The 20,743-nt window shown below is 34.1% G+C and overlaps 1 pseudogene; it reads right to left on the bottom strand.

The window, feature by feature from the left end:
• Nucleotides 1-14,241: 14,241 nt before the first annotated feature.
• Nucleotides 14,242-17,390, bottom strand: LOC111535354 (annotated as a pseudogene).
• Nucleotides 17,391-20,743: the final 3,353 nt, after the last annotated feature.

Below are 20,743 nucleotides of genomic sequence, written 5' to 3' on the forward strand. Positions count from 1 at the left end.
GCCCTGCTTCAGCTCTCGCTGGTCAGGCTGCAGCAGCTGACCAGCACCGATTGTCCGGCACTCCCGAATGAGATGACCCCAGTACCTCAGTTGAAATTGCAGAAATCACTGGTCTTCTGTGTCGCTCGCACTGGGAGATGAAGACTGGAGCTGTTCCTATTCGGCCATCTTGCTCCACCCCCCTAGTTTTTTGTATTTTTTAGTAGAGACGGGGTTTCACCGTGTTAGCCAGGATGGTCTCGATCTCCTGACTTCGTGATCCACCCGTCTCAGCCTCCCAAAGTGCTGGGATTACAGGCTTGAGCCACCGCGCCCGGCCAATTTTGAATTTAAATGGAAAAATTATGAAAATAATTTAACATATTTTAATATTTATAAAACAGAGTACATCAAAATATGTTATATAAAATCTAATTATACATATATGAAAACTAAGCACAGATATATGAAAATTTATTGTAAATTCCTCCTATGTTTACATTGCCTATATGTAATGCTACAAAAAAGACAATTTTAAAGAGAATATATGTAATGAATATTATCTGGGATAATTAAGAAGATGAGGCTAGGTAATTTTATGTCAGCTTTCTTAAATGAGAGATCCTCTAGGAAATAGATTGGTATAGACTTTTTTGGTTGTTTGAATACACTTTAAACTGTGAGATGTACCCATCACAAGTCTTTAATTCAATGAGTTTAACTGCCACCCCAAACAAGAAAAATTATGTTTCCATTGCTAAGGAAGTTTCCTTATGTATCTATCCTATTGCTAATGTATCTGTTGCTAGACCTCCATGCCTCAAGAAGGCAATAACTTTCTAATTTTTACAGCCATATATTAGTTTTTGTTTACTGGAACATCAATTAAATAGAATCATGCATAATATACCCCTTTGTGTGTAGCCTCTTTCACTCCATATGGCACAGAGTTTCAGCCATATTGCTGCATGTATTAGTAGTCTGTTTCTTTCTGTTTGTAAGAAATATACCACTGAATGAAAATGCCACATTTTGTTTACCCATGACACTTTGATAAACATATTTTCTAAAATTTTGGGCTATAATAAATAAAGTTGCTATGAACCTTCTTCTATATTGTTTTCCTGTGGGTATATTTTTTAGATGACTAATGATGCTGAGAATTTTTTAAGTTTTTTTCTGTGTTGCCTTTTCCATATCATTGTCTATTTGAACCTGTTACATATTTTCTTTTGCCATCTTTTTGGTTTCAAAGAAATAATGTAACATTAGAACAATAGTAGCGTATTTTAAAATCAGAGATAATTAAGTTTAATTAAATACAATTTATTATTTATCTTATTTTGTAGTTAGTACTTTTTGAATCCTATGTAGGTAGTCTTAGCCTACCCAAAATGTATTACAATATCAGATGTGTTTTGTGGGGGAAGTCATGGGCTCTAGTTTTTATATTTATGTAAACAATTTTTGTAAAATTAATTTGATTATATGGAACACAATAAGGGCTAGACTTCATTTTTTCCCATACTGACTTTCAGATATCCCAGCACTATCTGTAACAACAACAACAACAAAGACTTTATATTTCTCATTGAATTAACCTGACACATTGGTGAGTCACCAAAACCTTATTTTCTGCTTGTAATGGTTTTAGCGTCTTTTTAAAGGTAGCGTGAGTCTCCAATTTTGTTTTCCTTTAAAAACTCTTTGTCTATTCCAGATACCTTACATTTTACTTTAATTTTAGAATAATATTATAGGTTTCTTTTAGGAAACATGGTAAAGTTTTGTTTGGGAAAGTATCATTCTAAAAATCCATTTGGGAGAATAAACATCTTTACAAAATTGAATACTTCAGTCCATAAAGATAGTATATCTCTCCATTTTTAAGATCTTTTTCTACTTTGCTCTGCAATATTTTGTAGTTTTCAGCATAGAATTCCTGTACATATCCTATTATACTTATTCTTCATATGTGACTTCTGATGCTATTTTAAAATGACATTTTATTTCATTTTTATAGTGCTAACTTCTCATATATAGATGTAACAGTAACTTTTGCTTGTTAATTTTCCATTTTGCTATCTTGCTAAATTCACTTAATCCTAGTAGGAATTTTATACACTCCATATAATTTTCTACATATATAATCACATTGTTTGTGAATGATAGCAGTTCTACTTTCTTCCTTTTACACATTAGTTCTTTAATATTGTTTTTTTTCCTCATGGCTTTGCTAAAATTTTTGGTAATATGTAGAAGTGGTGAGAGAAATATCCCTGTCTTATTTTTGAGCTTGGGTGGAAAGCATTCAAATTTTTAATACTCAGTACAATGTGGTTAGACTATTTTTGTAGATGTATTTTGTTGGATTGAGGATGTTTCAATTTCTTTTTGGGTTTTAAAGGGTTTTTATCAATTTTTTAAAGGATTTTTTCTGTATCTGTCAACATATCTTTCTTTCTTTAATCATATCTTGTTAAGTGTATGTTATTCTTTATACATTTGTGAATTCTGTTTGCTTGTGTTGTGTTCACAATTTTTACAGACTTATTAATGAAGCCTATTCATCTGTAATTTCCTTCTTCAGGTTTTGGTATCAATGTTTCACTAGCTTCATAAAATGAATTAGGAAGTGTTTTTATCATTCTCTGATTTTGGAAAGAGTTTCAAAATAAATTAAAAAATAAAAAGTTACAATGGAGAAATAAGCAGAGGACTTGAACTTGGAGTCCACGGAAAAAGTAAAATAAATGATCATTACTAACTGACGATATTTTAGCTTTATTAAGTGAGAAAATATATTTTATACTATCAAAACTGGTAAAAATTAAAAAGTGTAGCATTATCAACTGTTGAGAATGTATATCAATAGGAACTTTATATATTAGTGATGTGTGCAAATATTGGTACAACATTTTTTGTTTTAATTGTGGCATTATTTAGTAAATTTGAGAATGCATCTAATTTATTAATGCAGTTTCATAGCCCAACAAATTTTGAGTGTCTAAGCCCACTATTTTTCTTCTGGTGGCTTCCTGGCAAGCACTACTGAGTTATACCAGGTAGTATTTTCCACTATAACGAACTAGAAATTGATAATAGGACACAGGCTAAGAAAACCATGCCCAATAACTCTTCCTTTCTTGAAAAAAAAAGCGTGTCTCTGTCATTTGAAGAGTACTGAGCAGTGTTGTGTATCTTTATTAAACTTTTCTCTGTCAATGTGCTATAGCTAGCCTTATTATACTTTTGGGAGTCAGGTAATGGGACCCTCCTGAATTTGTATTGAAAGTGGCCTTTTCTTTGTTTTGTTTCACATGAAAATGATCTGCAGCACAAGTAGCCATCCAGCAATCCCTAGAAATTTTAGACATTTCTCAATCCCTTTTATAGAAATGTCAATGACAATCTCACAGCAAATCTTTATGGCTTGGAACAGTGCAGATTGCAGATAAGGTACAGAGTGCATTTTGCATCAGTGGGGTGGCAAAAAAGGTAAGACTTACTTTTTCTCCAGTAAAACTGTTAATTTACTGTAATGCCACATGAAAACTAACTACTCCTAGTACATAAGTGATTGATCCTCATTAACTGCAAAGTATTAACAAAACCTTGATCACACCAGGGAATAAATTGATACTTTCCCAACCATAAACACTGATATGTTGAATCTTGCCACCAGATTGCTATTTTATACAGCTGCAACATCAGGCTTACTCTAGCTTCCTAATCACACCAGGGTTGCTACTTTAACTAAATACCCTGAACTACATGGATACAGATAGAGGGAAGGTCCTATCATGTTACATTGCTATTGTTTCTTTCTTGATCACGGGAAAAGCAGAGGAAAGTAGATATTTGCATAACAACATACCATAAAGGATCTCTACCTCAAAATCAGAGTCCCTTCCTGGAGTCTAATATCTGTCCTTGTTAGCTCTGTGTGAATGAATGTAGGTTAAATTGACACTAAGGAGCCTGTACACTGGCTCTTGATCCAGTCTTCAAGAATTGTTGCCAACACAGTCTGTGCCATTTCTCTAGGTTCTGCTTGACCATTTCTATACTTTTTTTAAAAAAAGGTTCATGCTATTTAATATTATATAGCAGTTAAAATGAATGAGCCAGAGCTATATAAATAAACATACATGGATCGTACAACACCTATCTGTGGACAAAATCCAACTCACAAATAAATGTCTACAGTGGTATATGATCATGGTTTGAATGTTTGTCCCCTCCCAACCTCATGATGAAATGTAATTGCCATTGTAACAATATTAAGACATGGGACCTTTAAGAGGGGATTAGGCCGTGAGGGCTCTGTCCTCATAAATGAATTCATGTTATTATCTCTGGAGTGTGTTCCTTATGCAAAAGCTAGTTGGGGTTTCCTCCTCCTCCCCTCTCACCTTCCTTGCCTTTCTGTCTTCCATCATGTGAGGACGCAGCACTGAAGCATCATCTTAAAAGCAGAGGGCAGCCCTCCGCCCTCCTCATACACTGAATCCGCTGGTGCACTGATCTTTGACTTCTCAGCCTCAAGAAATGTGAGACATAAATTTCTATTATTTACAAATTATCTAGTCTCAGGAATTCTTTCATAGCAGCAAAAATGGAAGAAGGCACATACCTTTATAGGAATGTCACAAAAAATGTGGTATTTAATCTCAAAGAAAAAGCAATAATTTTTAAAAATTAATTATATAAAAGCGGGATAATGTTCATGCTGTCACACCAACACCTGAGAATGAAAATAAAATGTAAAGCTAGCCGGGCGCGGTGGCTCACGCCTGTAATCCCAGCACTTTGGGAGGCCGAGGTGGGCGGATCATGAGGTCAGGAGATCGAGACCACAGGGAAACCCCGTCTCTACTTAAAATACAAAAAATTAGCCGGGCGCGGTGGCGGGCGCCTGTACTCCCAGCTACTTGGGAGGCTGAGGCAGGAGAATGGCGTGAACCCGGAAGGCGGAGCTTGCAGTGAGCCGAGATCGCGCCACTGCACTCCAGCCTGGGTGACAGAGCTAGACTCCGTCTCAAAAAAAAAAAAAAAAAAAAGTACAGCTGTAGACAAAGGTCTCATGTACAAACAAAAATTTCTACATAAAATAACAAATAAAGTGATGCATTAGAGAAATGATGGACCACAATCACTTAAGCTTAAAGAAAAACGAATCCTTTAAGTTCAAAGGTGGAACAGATACATTTTCTTCTAAATGAATATAAGCATTTATAAAGAAACCCTAGCTAATGAGGAATCTTAATGGATGTATTTCATTGTGAGTCTAACTAGGGGTTAGAATTTGGAGAATGTTGTGGAAAGATAAGCATATATCCTGGTTTCCTATAACTTCTCAATAAAGCAAAATTATTTCTTGCAGCGTTAATGGAGAATTGAAACACATTTTTGTTGTGGGTTTCAGTGGTTTCAAGATTAGGATCCAAAGAACCTCAAACAAAATTCACTATAAGCCAGTAACACATTTACATTTACAACATATATTTGCTGTAATATTTAAGTTGTTGTATTGTAATCTAATTTCATAACCCATCTTTACAATAAGGTCTACAGACCTTAAATGATTTAGAGAACAATTTTGTGTAAAGAGCAAAAAATCTCTCTTACAAAGTAGAACTTTCATGTTGCCAAACCCAAAAATTTCAGTAAAAGAGGATTTTTTTTTCATTGACTCTGTATTTAAAAAGACCAAATATATTTTTGTCCAGGAGTTTAAGAATAGTTTAATATTAGAACATATATACTTATCATTCTTTACCATATGGGTCACTGGGAACTCAGCACAATCTCTCTGTGGAGGTACAAATAACAACAGCAGCAACAAACTTTAAAACACTCAAATTTCCAATAATACAATAATTAATTAGAGCAATTCATACAGTGAAATGCTATGTAGCTGCTCATTTACATTATATGTCTGAAAAAAGGGGGAAATACAAAAAATATAATGTAGAGGGAAAAAGCATTAGGAGATTAAAAGAAGAAAAGAGCACAAAACACACACAGTATAGGATGAGAAAAACTTTATAAAAACATTTATGTTTACATGAAGCATTTAATATCTTAAGGATTTTTAAAGTTGCTATTTCCAGATAAAGATATATATTTGATACTTAAATATCAGTAAAATTTAGATTTTAAGTTCAGTGTGATGAATTTTAACTTCATACTGAATTTAAAATCTTAAGGATTTTTAAGTTGCCATTTCTCCATAAGGATATATATTTGATTTATATATGTATATCTTTATGCAGAAATGGCAACCTTAAGGATTTTTTAAAATCTGCCATTTCTCATAAAGATATGTATTTGATATATCTACCTATCTTTATGCAGAAATGCCAACTTTAAAAATTCTTGATATTAAATAGTTTAAATATCAAAGATTTAAGTATTAAATATATTTTTATCCAGAAATGCCAACTTTAAAAATCCTTAGGATTATTTAAGAATCTTAAATCCTTAAGAATATTTAAATTATATACTCTTCTACATTGTGTAAGTTTGTATATTTTGTTATTGTTTTAAAATCTAAAAACGCACTGTCCTTTTAAGACTCTTATATAACATGTACATATAAACTTGAAAGATATGTGTTTCTATAAAAATAGAAGAAAGGCCACAGTATAGTTGATTGAAAATAAAAGATGAAGAAACACCGTCAAGGAGTGTTCAGAGCATGACATGGTATTCCTGCTGTGCTGATCTGACTGCAGTTTTACTTTCAGTCAATGTCTCCACAGGGATGCACCCAGTGATGAAGAATTTGCTCTACGTGGGGCATTCTGCTTTCCTGCTTTCTAGGTGCTGTGCATAATCTATCAAACCTTTGGTACAAGATCAATGTGAATAGCAAGGCACAAAATTCTACTCTGTTTTTTTCTATTGACAGAAAAAAATATATATTTACACCTCAGGAAAGTATTATTATTTTTGAAATGCTGTAACCCTTGTCTTGGCCCTGGTGATGAGATGTTACTGCTTTGGATTTTATAAACTACCATATCGATTGAAGCTGATGTCTTTCAAAGTAACAATTTTCATAGATGATTAAAGAACAATTTATTTGATTTGGTTTTGGACAGTTTGTGATTTTCTTTGTTTTTTTTTTAATAATTAAGAAATAATAAACTGGATGAAGACCTCATTATTCATTACTCAGCCACTTAACATATTTAATGCCATGATTAAAATTAACAGTGAAAGACAATTGTCCCATTTTGCCTTCTTTATCATAAAACCTCTTTATATTATGAGAAAGAAATCTCAAAAACTCTCATTTTTTTCTAAAATGAATCAAAAGAATTCATTTTCTTACATGAGTAAACAAAGAGGAGAAAGAAAAGAGATGACTGAAGCAATAGCCCAGTGGAACTGTGGCTTCAGGGCCTGAAGAGCAATAAAAATGGCCCATGTACACAGGTGATAAAAGCCTTTTTCATTCACCTTACCTAAACAGCATTGCACTTTGGATAACATCAACCAAAGAAGCTAACACTTGGCAAGTTCTAGGTACCATATGTCCTGAAAGAATAAGGATTTGCAAATAATACATATGCATTTAAATGAGTATTGAGTATTTACTATGTGCCAGATACAATAGTAAGTGCTTTGAATAAGACATTTCATTTAATTTTCCAAATGACCCTAGAATATTACATTATCATCTCCATTTTATAGAAGGGAAAAGTAAGGTCTAGGTAATCTTAGTACATTACAGAAAATACACAAAGAATTTATGGCAGAGCTAGGAATCAATTGTAGGTTCATGTGAGTCCCAAGTCCTTTTTCTTAACCAACCACTTACATTATTAAAACAACAAAACAACAAAAAAGAAATCTTTTTGCCAATATCCTTAATAAACATATATGCAAAAATCTTCAACAAAATACTAGCAAACCAAATCCAGCAGCATATCACAAAGCTACCACCACGATCAAGTAGGCTTTATTTCCGGGATGCAAAGTTAGTTCAACATATGCAAATCAATAAGTGTGATTCATTACATAAACAGAACTACAGAAAAAATAATTATTTCAATAGATGCAGAAAAGGCTTCCAATAAAATTCAACATCCTTCATTTTAAAAACTCTCAACAAACTAGATACTGAAGGAAAATACTTCAAAATAATAAGAGCCATCTATGACAAACCCACAGTCATCATCACATTGAATAGGCAAAAAGCTAGAAGTATTCCCCTTGATAATCAGAACAAGACGAGGATGTTCTCTCTCACCACTCCATTTCCACATAGTACTAGAAATCCTGCCAGAGTGATCAGGCAAGAGAAATAAATAAAAGACATCTAAACAAGAAGAGAGGAAATTAAACTACCCCTTTTTGCAGAAAATATGTTTCTATATCTAGAAATAGTGTCTGTCCCAAAACCTTTTTTTCTAGTAAACAACTTCAGCAAAATTTCAGAATACAAAATCAATGTACATGCATGAGCAGCATTCCTATACACCAATCATATCTAAGCCAAGAGCCAAATTAGAAATGAAATAGCCATTAAAACAGTAAAATACCTAAGTACAGCTAACCAGAGAAGTGAAGGACCTCTGCAATGAGAATTATAAAACATCTCTGCTCAAAGAAATCAGCGATAACACAAACAAATGGAAAAACATTCCATGCTCATGAATAGGAAGAATCAATATAGTCAAAATGACCATACCGCTCAAAGCAATTTACAGATTCAATGTTATCCCTCTCAAACTACCAAAGACATTTATTTTTGTTTTTGTTGCATTTGCTCTTGGGTCCTTGGAAATAATCAGCAGAGTGAACAGACAACCCACAGAATAGGAGAAAATATTCACAAACTATGCATCTGACAAAGGACTAGAATCCAGAATCTACAAGGAACTCAAACAAATCAGCAAGAAGTAAACAGATAATTACATCAAAAAGTGGGCAAAAGACATGAATAGACATTTCTCAAAAGAAGGTATACAAACAGACAACAAATATATGAAAAAAAAAAAAACATCACTAATCAGGGAAATGCAAATTAAAACCACAATGAGATACTATCTTCTGAAAGAATGATTGTAATTAAAAAGCCAAAAAAATCAATAAATGTTGACATGGATGTGGTGAAAATGGACCACTTTTATACTGCCAGTGGGAATGTAAACTAGTAAAACCACTAGAGAAAACAGTATGGAGACTCCTTAAAGAACTAAAAGTAGATCTATAATTCATTCCAGCCATCCCACTACTTTGTATCTACCTAGAGGAAAAGAAATTATATGAAAAAGACACATGAACACACATGTTTATAGCAGCACAATTTGCATTTGCAAAGATATGCAAACAAACTAAGGGCACATCAACTAATATGTGGATAAAAATGTGGCACATACAAACCATGCAATATTACTCAGCCATAAAAAGGAATAAAATAATGTCTTTTCAGCAACTTGGATGGAGCTGTAGACCATTATTCTAACTGAAGTAATTCAGGTGTGGAAAACCAAATACCATATATTCTCACTTATAAGTGAGTGAGCTAAGGTATGAGAACACAAAGATATACAGAGTAATATATTGGACCTGGGGACTCCGGGTGGGGGAGGTTAGCAGGGAAATGTGGGATAAAAGACTACAAATCGGGTACAGTGTACACTGCTCAGGGAATGGGTGCACTGAAATCTCAGAATTCACCATTAAAGAACTCATCCATGTAACTTAAACCACCTGCATCCCCCAAAAAACTATTGAAATAAAAATAAGAAAATCAGTAAATTGAAACTCAAGAATACCTACCAATGACATTCTGCACGGTTTTAGAAAAATATTTTAAAATTCATATAGAACCAAAAAGAGCCCAAATAGCCAAGGCAATTCTTAGCAAAATGGACAAAGTTGGAAGCATCATGGTACCCAGCTTTACAGTCTGCTAGAAGGCTATAATAACCAAAACAGCATGGTACTAGTACAAAAACAGAGACACAGACCAATGGAACAAAATAGAGAGGGCAGAAATAATGCTGTACCCCTACAATCATTTGATTTTTGACAAATTCAGCAAAAACAATGGGGAAAGGACTCTCCTCAATAAATGTTGCTAGGATACCTGGCTAATCATATGCAGGAGACTGAAACTAGACCCTTTCCTTATGCCATATACAAAAACTAACTCAAGATGGATTAAAAATTTTAACATAAAACATAAAACTATACATATCCAGGAAGATAACCTTGGATAGATCATTCTGGACAGAGAACCTGGAAACAATTTCATGACAAAGATGCCAAAAACAATTGCAAAAAACCCCCAAAAATATTACGAAATGGAACCTAATTAAACTAAAGAGTTTCTGCACAGCAAAGGAAACTATCAACAGAGTAAAGGACATACAGAATGGGGGAACATATTTGCAAAGTATGCATCCAAAAACGTTCTGATATCCAAAACCTCTAAGGAATGTCAGCAAGTCATCAAGCAAAAAACAGACAACCCCCAAAAAGGGGGCAAAGGACATCAGCAGGCACTTCTCAAAAGAATACATACACAGGGCCGATAAGCATGTGAAAAAATGTTCAACATCACTAATTATTAGATAAATGCAAATCAAAATCATGATGAGAAGCCATCTCATACCACCTAGAATGGCTAGTATTAAAAAGTCAGAAAATAACAGATGCTGGTGTGCTTGTGGAGGAAAGGAAATGCTTATACACTGCTGGTAGGAATGTACATTAGTTCAGCCATTGTGGAAAACAGAATGGTGATTCCCCAAAGAACTTAAAACAGAATTAGTGTTCAACCTAGCAATTCCATTATTGGGTATATATTCAAAGGAATATAAATCTTTCTGCCATAAAGATACATGCACATGTATGTTTATTGCAGCACCATTCACAATAGCAAAAACATGGAATCAACCTAAATGCACATGAACGGTAGACTAGATAAAGAAAATATAGTACATATCCACCACCATGTACTGTGCAGCCATAAATAGAATAAGATCATATTTTTGGCAGCAACACAGATGGAGTTGGAGGCCATTATCCTAAGCAAACTAATGCAGGAACAAAAAAACCAAATACCGCATATTCTCACTTATAAGAAAGAACTAAGCAACAGGAACACATGAACACGAAGAGGGGCATAACGGAGATCAGAGCCTGCTTGAGGGTGGAGGGTATGAGGAGGGAGAGAGTAAAAAAAACTACCTATCAGCTAGTATAATTATTACCTGGGTGATGAAATAATCTGTATATCAACCCTCATGACACACAGTTTACCTGTATAACAAACCTGCACATGTACCCTGGAACCTAAAATAAAAGTTAAAAAAATAAAAATAAAAATAAAGTGAAAGGATTAAACTGTTACGTGCAGGTAGTCATTGTTTAGTGAAATAATGTTTAATAAAATTATTCCTTAGACATGCTTACTTATTATTTATACTGAGTTCAAACATGCTAAATTAATTGTAGTGTTTTATTTTTGCCAATACAGCATGACTCTATCAATAAAGATATTTTTTAAAAGCCTCAGGAGATGGCATACATCATTTCTTTAATATCCTGATATTATTGGTTTGGGTAAAATGTACACTTAAAATGGAGACTAACATTTCACTGTAAATACTAAAAAATATTGTTGAATGAGACTTAATAGTAAAAAATAACACCAGTGATTACGAGAAAAAATGTATTTAAACTCACATGTAACTACCCACATGTATAAATTAAAATTAGGAGCTAAGTATTAAATAAATAATGGGGCTACTTTTGACAAATATTGCATGATAGAAGATGACTACTTTATGTTTACTTTTATATCTCAAATATGAAGATAGTGACTTTGCAGTGACATCAGGAATGTATCAAATTTTCTAAGGACATAGATTAATCCGTTTGTTTATACAATCCTGTAATACATGGGCTCGGATAACGAATCCTAGAATAAACACAGGCACAATTTGATAAATTGATTCTGTTCAAGTATGTTCAGTATGTTGAATAGGCTCTTTCTCACTGGTTCATACTTCTACTAACTGTTGGGTGGTGCTTCTGTCTCTCTATTCTATCGTATTGTTCTCTGCCAGGTTATCTGTTAAATATCTGTACACTGTGATGAAGTAGGTTTGGAGAATCTAATCTAATATGAACAGTGACTGTCATCTGGGACAGGGGAGCATTTAGTGTCCAAGAATCACGTTTTCTTGAATCTGACTGTGGTTTCTGAGAAGATGGAGGAAAGAAAACCCACTTCAGGGTTTCGGGGCAGCCATGAAAACTCATGCTAAACAGACCGAGGGTAACTTTACAGCTTTAATTAACAGGTTTTGGAATGCGATTAAGCATAGAGGTTTTACTCATAATATTCCTATAATCCTAGAGTAGCAAAGACAGAAGATGCTCTACTTATGAATATATGCCTTTAATAGAACCAGAGCACAATTTGTTGTTTCACGACTCACGAAACAGAGGAAATCTTTTCCTCTCTACATTCTCAGCCTTTGCCTATGTTTTGGCCTAAGATAAGCCTGTACTTTCCATAAAATAAAAAATACAATTCTATTTTGGTTTCCTCTCTTATTTTACCCCCACCATTATGCACCACAACTAAATTGACTGCGTATCTTATTCATTTTGTTCGTTTGTTTGTTTGAGATGGAGTTTCACTCTTGTCTCCCAGGCTGGAGTGCAATGGTATGATCTCGGCTCACTGCAACCTCTGCCTCCTGAGTTCAAGTGGTTCTCCTGCCTCAGCCTCCCTAGTAGCTGGGATTACAGGTGCGCACCACCATGCCTGGCTGATTTTTGTATTTTTATTAGTGACAGGATTTCATCATGTTGGCCAGGCTGGTCTTGAACTCCTGACCTCAAGTGATCCACCTGCCTTGGTCTCCCAAAGTGCCGGGATTACAGGCATGAGCCACTGCACCCAGCTTTATTCATGTCTGAATCTGAGCGTTCAACTCAGTGCCTGGCATTCAGTAAGTATTTGATGAAGGCTTCCATTCAATTCATTTTCTGGTGATCAGCTCAATAGGCATTTGATAAATTCTTACTGAAGCAATATATGGTATTGTATATATACAAAATATAGATAAAACAAAGTAACTTCAATTACCTAAAGATGTCTTATTTGTGTTATTTTAGTTTATTTTATTAGATTTTGATGATTATCCTTGTTTTTCTGGAAATTTCATAATTGGATATTTATTCATTAACTTGGTTCTAATTTTGTTAAGTCATATTTTTTCATTAGTAAGCAGACAGCATTTAAAAGAATAGACATTACTCATGGTCTTAAGATCAAATTTTATAATCCAATTTATTCATAAAATACCTGTGCCCAGTAATTATTTTGAGTAGTATTTATTTAAAATATTTTTGATGAATGATATGATGCTCCCAGTCTAAATTAAGTCTCAAAACAACATAGTGTTAAATGCTTCAACTTCCTTATTTTACAAATTTGTTTTCACTATATTAGGCCTTTCCAACCTTTATATGTTTTTAGAATAATCAATTTTTACAAAATCGCTACTGAGATTTGGTTGAGACCTTGTGTAATTATAAAAATCCTTTTGGAGAAAATAGACATACTAAATATGAAATGATAAAATGATAAAATTTATGAACACAGTATACCTTTTCATTTACTTAGTTTTTCTAAAATTTTACTTATGAATTCTTGTTTTTTATTGTAATCTTGTATTTTTTTGTTAAATTTTTTCCTATTTTGTTTTAATAAAATTGTAAGATGTGTTTTTTATTTTTAATTGTGTTTGCTAATATATAATTGGATTATTTGAACAGTGCATTTTCAGAGATGATGGTTAATGATCAATTGCAAATACTAATTTTGCAACACTATAGTGTATTTGTACAAGAATATTTGCCAAACTAATTCAGTGAGGATCTAATTGAATTATTGATACTGAGATCTGAAATAATGTAAAAACAATTGTATTAGTTCATTCTGACACTGCTATCAAGAATTGCCTGAGACTGCATAATTTACAAAGACAAATCATTTTAATTGACAAAACAGTTTAATTGACTCACAGTTTTGCATGGCTGGAGAGGCCTCAGAAAATTTATACTCATGGCGGAAGGGGAAGCAGGCATGTCTTATGTGGTGGCAGGCGAAAGAGAGAGTGTGTATAGCAGGAACTGTCAAACACTTATAAAACAACATGTAAAACAATTAGAGAACAGATGGTTTTTTAAAAAACAAATTGGCAGGTGATGGCTATGTACTTAATATATCTTTGGTTTAAGAAGACTGGAATAATGATTAGAGGCCAAAGAATCCCCAAAATGTAAATTGCCATTTGGATTCTACACGATTTATTTTCTTTGTCTTAGTATGTTTGAGATGCTTGTCTGGCTTAAAAGCTTTGAGGCTCTTGTTGGAGGTTGTTTATTTGTTTTTGTTTGAAAGAACCTGAAGGGTGGGAGAGCTTAGGCACTCTCAGATTCTGATTAGTTGTACGATTTTTTTTTTTTTTCTTACTTGATGTTAACTGAAGTTTTGCTGAATTACATGCTATGATTATCAAAGACTTCTTCCAAGTGGGAGTCCTGCCTGGAGATGATTCAGAAACTGGAGGAGGTATCACAGAATCAAGATGGATGGCTTTAAAAGCTGCAAGGATATGAGATGAAATGTATAGCTTCTAACTCTCTTAGCCTGGCCTACTGTACTAGACTGGAGAGGTGTCTGAAGAAAAGTGAGTATAAACTGCATATCACTAATTTTATCATTTGGCAAATGATAAGGCTCTTGAGCATTTACAGTCATGTTCAAGTTTGCTTCAGAAAATGTACTCTTAGCCACATCCATTGTTAGTGTGGGCCTGATGCAAAAGGCTGGTCTTCCAAACCATAGTTGCTTTCTTATTGCAAGTCATATGTAAAGCTTTCATCCAGATATGTGAAGCCCTGACACATGTCTTGGATTGCACCTTCGCTGGGGATCTCCGTATGTTGTGGCTATATTCATTCTCTCCTGGCATGGTCTGTTGGTCTGGGAAGGCTGCTGGAAGGTTGTAGCATTTGAGGAGGAATTTGTTTCCAGGGTGTTTTGGTATATTTATCAGTATGTGTGCATTTTTCCTCCTTGACTTTTGGTGGTGGTTATAGTAAATTGCAAGCTGAAGTTCTAATTGTTGGATCTTTTCATCTTTTGTGTTTATTTTATCTTTAACTCATTTTATTTCATTTAATAAATCTTCATTCTCATATACTTCATCACCAACTTCTGGTTCTGTACTAGATGGCAATGATATCTGAGTATCATTCCATGAACCATTTCCTTCATGCTGATGCAGGAGGTGTTTCAGCTTGAGTAACTAAGCTTTTACAAAGGTCCAATCCTGAACCATGTGTTGGAGGGTCATCTCATTCAGCATCACTGCATTTTCTGGTATGTCTACAAACATTATCTGAAGCTGGAAAAGGGGTGTCTCTCCATAGCTTTCAAAATGACCCAAAGAAGGTTCACTATAGGGAGAGCCTCCGCTCACATTACTTTTTCCATGGTAATCATAGCGGTTAGGATGACTGAGATGGTAGTGTTCTTGTCTACGCAACTTCTAGGGTGGCCTTTTCCAAAATTCTTCCTGAGGCTGCTGAACACTTCTGTCTGGTCAGTCAAAGCAGTTCATATTTTCATGCTTCACATTTTCAAGATGTGTATCATAAGGCCATCATCCTCAAATTCACATAATTCAAGATTATTCAAAATATCTATGCTGTTCATTTCATAGGACTCATAACTCCCAATTGGATAGACATTTCCAGTGGGTTCCAAGCCCTCTTCTTTCCACATGTATGTTCCATTACAGCTATCACATGGAGAGTCCAAATGAAGAACCAACTCTAAAATCTGTGTCTGGTAAAATCAAATTATTCCTAGAAGTATGTTTTGTATATTCACTCATGTTAGAGATGTTTATATCTATTTATCAGTTTCACTGAATGATTTTTCATTTTCCTTGAGAGAATCAGATATATTCTGGGGTGGTACATATTTTTCTTCTTTACATATTACATATATGTAATATGTATATTTACATATTTTTCTTCTTTGAGATAAATTTCCTCTAGAGTTATTCAAGTTCTGTTGAAGTCTTTTGCACCTATTAAATATTCTCTGAAGTCTTCACTTAAATCATTGTTATCAGAAGATGATAAAGGAGACAAGGAAATATTATTCACACCTTCACTCAGGTATCTATTTTAGCACCATGGTTCATGGTCTGTTCATTTTCTGTTCTATAACTTTCATTTCCATTTTATTATTGGTCCTCATTAGAAGCTTTATCCTTAGCCCAAACTGTAGCATAATCTTCTACACATATGTCAGACGCAGGTGGATTTTTATTTCCATTAATTGTGATCCATCAAAGTCCCAGAAACTTGAGGTCAGCTCGATTTCAGTAGAAAGAGATGAACCATCCAATAACCTAAAGTGAAAGTTGCACCTGGGCCATTGTAAAGCCAATTTCTTTACACCAGCAGCATAAGATCTAATAAATCCTTACCCCAAATGTTCACTCTCATTTCATATTTCTTATTGCTGATAGTTTCTTGTTAGCATACATGAGTGCAGAGGTACTCTAATGGATAGCTGTTAGTACTTACAAGACTGTAATATCTATAGCTCTAATGAAGGAGCGTGATGTGGTTATAGATGAAGGTGCAAGAAATGAACTCTGAATGGAATGTGAACAGTTGTGGGACCTTACCATTTTTTGTCACTACTAATATGCATAATATTGTCTGAGGATTGAGCTAAGCTTTTTCTAAAACTACTTCTAGGAGCACAAGAGTTTGCTCTAGGTCTTTATGTGCTATTGAAATTCAGTGGGTTTCCATAAAATCCATTCAATGGTGATTCTGGAGCACTGACTGAAGAATATAACATTCTTCCTAATAATGTGCCTTTGAAGAATTTACCCAAGTTAGATGGTCCAGAAAAAGTCCTTTGGTTTAACTCCTCTGCAGATGACACATAGTGGATGACTTTGCTAACTTTGATGTGTATAAAGAAACAGTTTTCAAATCTCCCTTTATCCTTTCTTTTTTTTTCAGACATTACTTGAATAGGAACATGTTTTTCAGGATCAATTAATTAATGGTGAATTTTGAGTCTTGTTAGGCTCTTCAGTACCTTGTGTACTAAGTCAGTATTTATTTGCTTTTCTCCAATTAAATGAATGGGATGATGGACAATCAGAGCCATTGTTCATTATGTAACTTTTGATGTTACTACTCTTAGAAGTTCATAATATATGAACAGGTTTCCCATTTGACATTGGCTGCACTGTACTTCTGAGAGATTTTGTTCAATACTTTGGTAACTTGGAATCCGAAAATGTCTTGATCAGTGTTTCTCCATCCATTACCTATGAGGTGCATTTTTTCTTAGAATTTAACATAATGTATAGGGGTGAAACACCAACATTCCAATATAAGATCACAAAGGATCTGTGCATCAATAATTTCCACACTGCTAAGGTGTAGTCTAGAAACGGCAACCCTAACCGGACGAGTAGCCTACCAAGATGAATTTGCAGTTATTGAAATAGAAACTCAAGCTTAGACAGGAAGGATCGCCTCAAAGGAGTTATTCTTTTCTTAAATTGGTCAAGAAAGTAGGTGCATTTAAATACACGTGTGCGCACACACACACACACAGATATACACACATATATCTACACACATAGATATAGAAAAGAGAAGGAGATTTGAATCCACAGCAACTGCGGGATCCACCCGTTTTATCTCAGGGTGTATTCTAGAGTATGTCTTTGTTTGGGCCGGTGCGAGGTCGTGCTGCCTCCTTTGCTGCAGCCCAGCTGCGGGTTGCCTAGCAACCTGCTATTGTTGCCTATCATGTTCAGGAGAACATTTGTTCCCGAATTATCATAACGTAATCATAATATGTGATCGAGATTAAATGCCAGGAGAACACAGGATTCCATTCTGTGTTTTCGGTCCGATGCATGTCTTAAGCCTTTCGTCAGACTGATTTATTTTACAAAGTAAGATTAAGTTCGAGGAATCTTAAGTATGGCTGAGTTCCAATACATGCACTTCACAGTCCTGTAAACTGTTTTCTAGGAGTGCTGTAACAACCTTCCACAAGCGGAGTGCCTTCAAATAAAAGTATTGCCTCACAGTTCTGGAGGCTAAAATTTCGAAAGCAAAGTATTGGCAAGGTTTGTTTCTTCTGGTGGCAAGGAGGGGGGATCTTTTCCATGCTACTCTCCTAGTTTCAAGAAGTTGTCAGCAATTATTGGCATTGCTTGACTGATAGACACATCATGCCAACCTGTGTCTCTATCACCACAATAAGATAGTGTTCTCCTCCTGTGTCTATCTGTTTCCAAATTTTCCTCTTTTTATAAGGACAGAAGTCATTAGATTAGGGCTCACCCCAATCCTTTATTGCCTCATTTTAACCTTATTTCATCGGCAAAGAACCTATTTCCAAATAAGGTCACATTCACAAGTACGGAGGCTTAGGTCTTAGACATAGCTTTTTGGAGACACTCTTCAATCCATAACACCTGAGGCCTCCTTGTACCTCAGGTTTCATGTGTACAGAATTGGGATAATGATCAAACCTACTGCACATAGTTGTAAGGAACAAATGAGTATATTAGTGTAATCTTCTAGATGTAGTCTCACATATATTAAACTATAACTAACACTAATTTGCTTTTCTTCCACTTTCAACTACATCCCTTTGGTCTACTTTTCATCTGCTTTTGGTTTCCCTAGGAACATAATCCCCTGATATCCCATTCTATGATTTTATTACATAAATGATCAGTTACATAAACAATCAATTGGTTGGTTTTTACCCAACCAAACTTTGCTTGAGGCTTAGATAACCTCTTTGTATAGGTAGAATTGCTTTCAGTGAGTATGAGGTACAGCAGTGTTGTCATGGAGTATCATGTTCAAATTGATAAATATTGTCTAGCTAACTGTTCAAATTTGTATAAATAGAATATGATGTATTAGATTTTAAAATAATACAAACATGTTTGGGTATGATTATGTTGAGAGAAAGGATATGTGTATCATCTGAACCAAGAAGCATCTCTTATTTTCCATTGTAATTTGATTCTGATCAAAGTACTTCATAAACACAATTCTCATTTTCATTTTGCAGTCCTTGAGAATTTAATAATTTGTTGCAACTATATTGCTAATAGTTTTAGTTTTGTAATATGTTCAACTTAGAGCATATTATGTAAGAATCAATTGCTTGGTTTTTAACTTTTAATTTTGAAATAATTTTAAATCTTTAAAAATGTTATAAAAAGTACAACTTAAAGTATAATAAAAAAAGAAAAAAGTAAAGGTTCAGCAGAAATTATGGTAAATGAAACAATTGGAAAAGCAGTGTTAAGCCCTTTTTAATTATTTAAATTAATTAAATCAGACTTTCTGCTAAAAAAAAAAATAGGTATGGAAAGAATAGGGTGCTCACATGTAGTCTTCACCCAGCTTTCTCTGACATTAACCTCTTCATGACTAATGCGATAGTCCCAACTAAGAAATTAATGTTGGCACAGTACTATTAAGTAATTATACAATTAGTTCGAATATCATCAGCTTTTCTTTTACAGTATTGTATGTCTGTCCTAAGATCCAATTCAGAATTCCTCATAGGATTTACTCATGTCACTTCAGTGTCCTCCAAATGACGGTTCCTCGAGTCTTTTCTTGTTTTTCATGACTTTGCTATTTCTTAATAATACTAGTAATTTTTTTTATTAAATATCTGTGAATTTTGGTTTATCTGATGTCTCATTAAGTTGAGATCATGCACTTTTGGCAAAAATACTGTAGAAGTGATATACCCAATGTACTGTATCATGTCAGGAATTATGATTTTCGGATTTTATTATTGGTGACATAAATATTATTTAGGATGGTGTCTACCAGCATTCTCTACCATAAAGGTACCATGTTTTCCTTTAGAATTGATAAATATTTTTGTGGAGATACTTTGAGACATTGTAAATATCCTCTCTGTTCATCAGTGGTTTTGGCCTGGGTGATTATTGTTGTGAGTTTCTAACGATGACTTTCTTTTCCCTAATTCCTTCTACATGTATTAATTGTACATAACTTTCAGGGAGCAGCTATCCCTTCTCCTTCATTTATTTACTTATTCAGTTTTTCATTTATATCCATATGGGCATATTTCAAAATCTGAGTTAGTATGTGGAGTGACACAGGCCCTAAGGATACTGATTTCAGTTTATATTATTACTGGAAACAAACATCAAAGCAAAATTATGTGAAGTAGAAATAGTGTGAATCTTTTAAGGAGCATCTTTAACGAGCTAGATGTGATAAATTCAACCTAAATAATTCATTTAATGATATTTTTTACACATAATAAAGTTACATTTAAAAGGATGCCATTATTTTACTGTATTTTGTTAAATCCAAGAGGTTTATTGCTGAGCTGTCTGGAAAATGATTAATAGAGGGTTCACCTTAAGGAATAAGAATGATATCTTCTTGTTAAATCTTGCAGAGTGTGGAGGAAAGAGGGCTATATCAAGCTTTTACAGTTTTCCACAGAATCTACTTCACCCAATGAGTAGATTACAAACGGTGAGGTCAAAAGAAATGTTGGAGAATATATGGCCCACTAAAAACTGCTTACTGTGGAGCCCTTGCTCTCAGTATGTTACCTGAAACTTCAGAAATCAAACCCTTCTAGAGG

The sequence above is a fragment of the Piliocolobus tephrosceles genome, chromosome 14, assembly GCF_002776525.5.
Source record: "Piliocolobus tephrosceles isolate RC106 chromosome 14, ASM277652v3, whole genome shotgun sequence".
Classification (NCBI taxonomy): Eukaryota; Metazoa; Chordata; class Mammalia; order Primates; family Cercopithecidae; genus Piliocolobus; species Piliocolobus tephrosceles.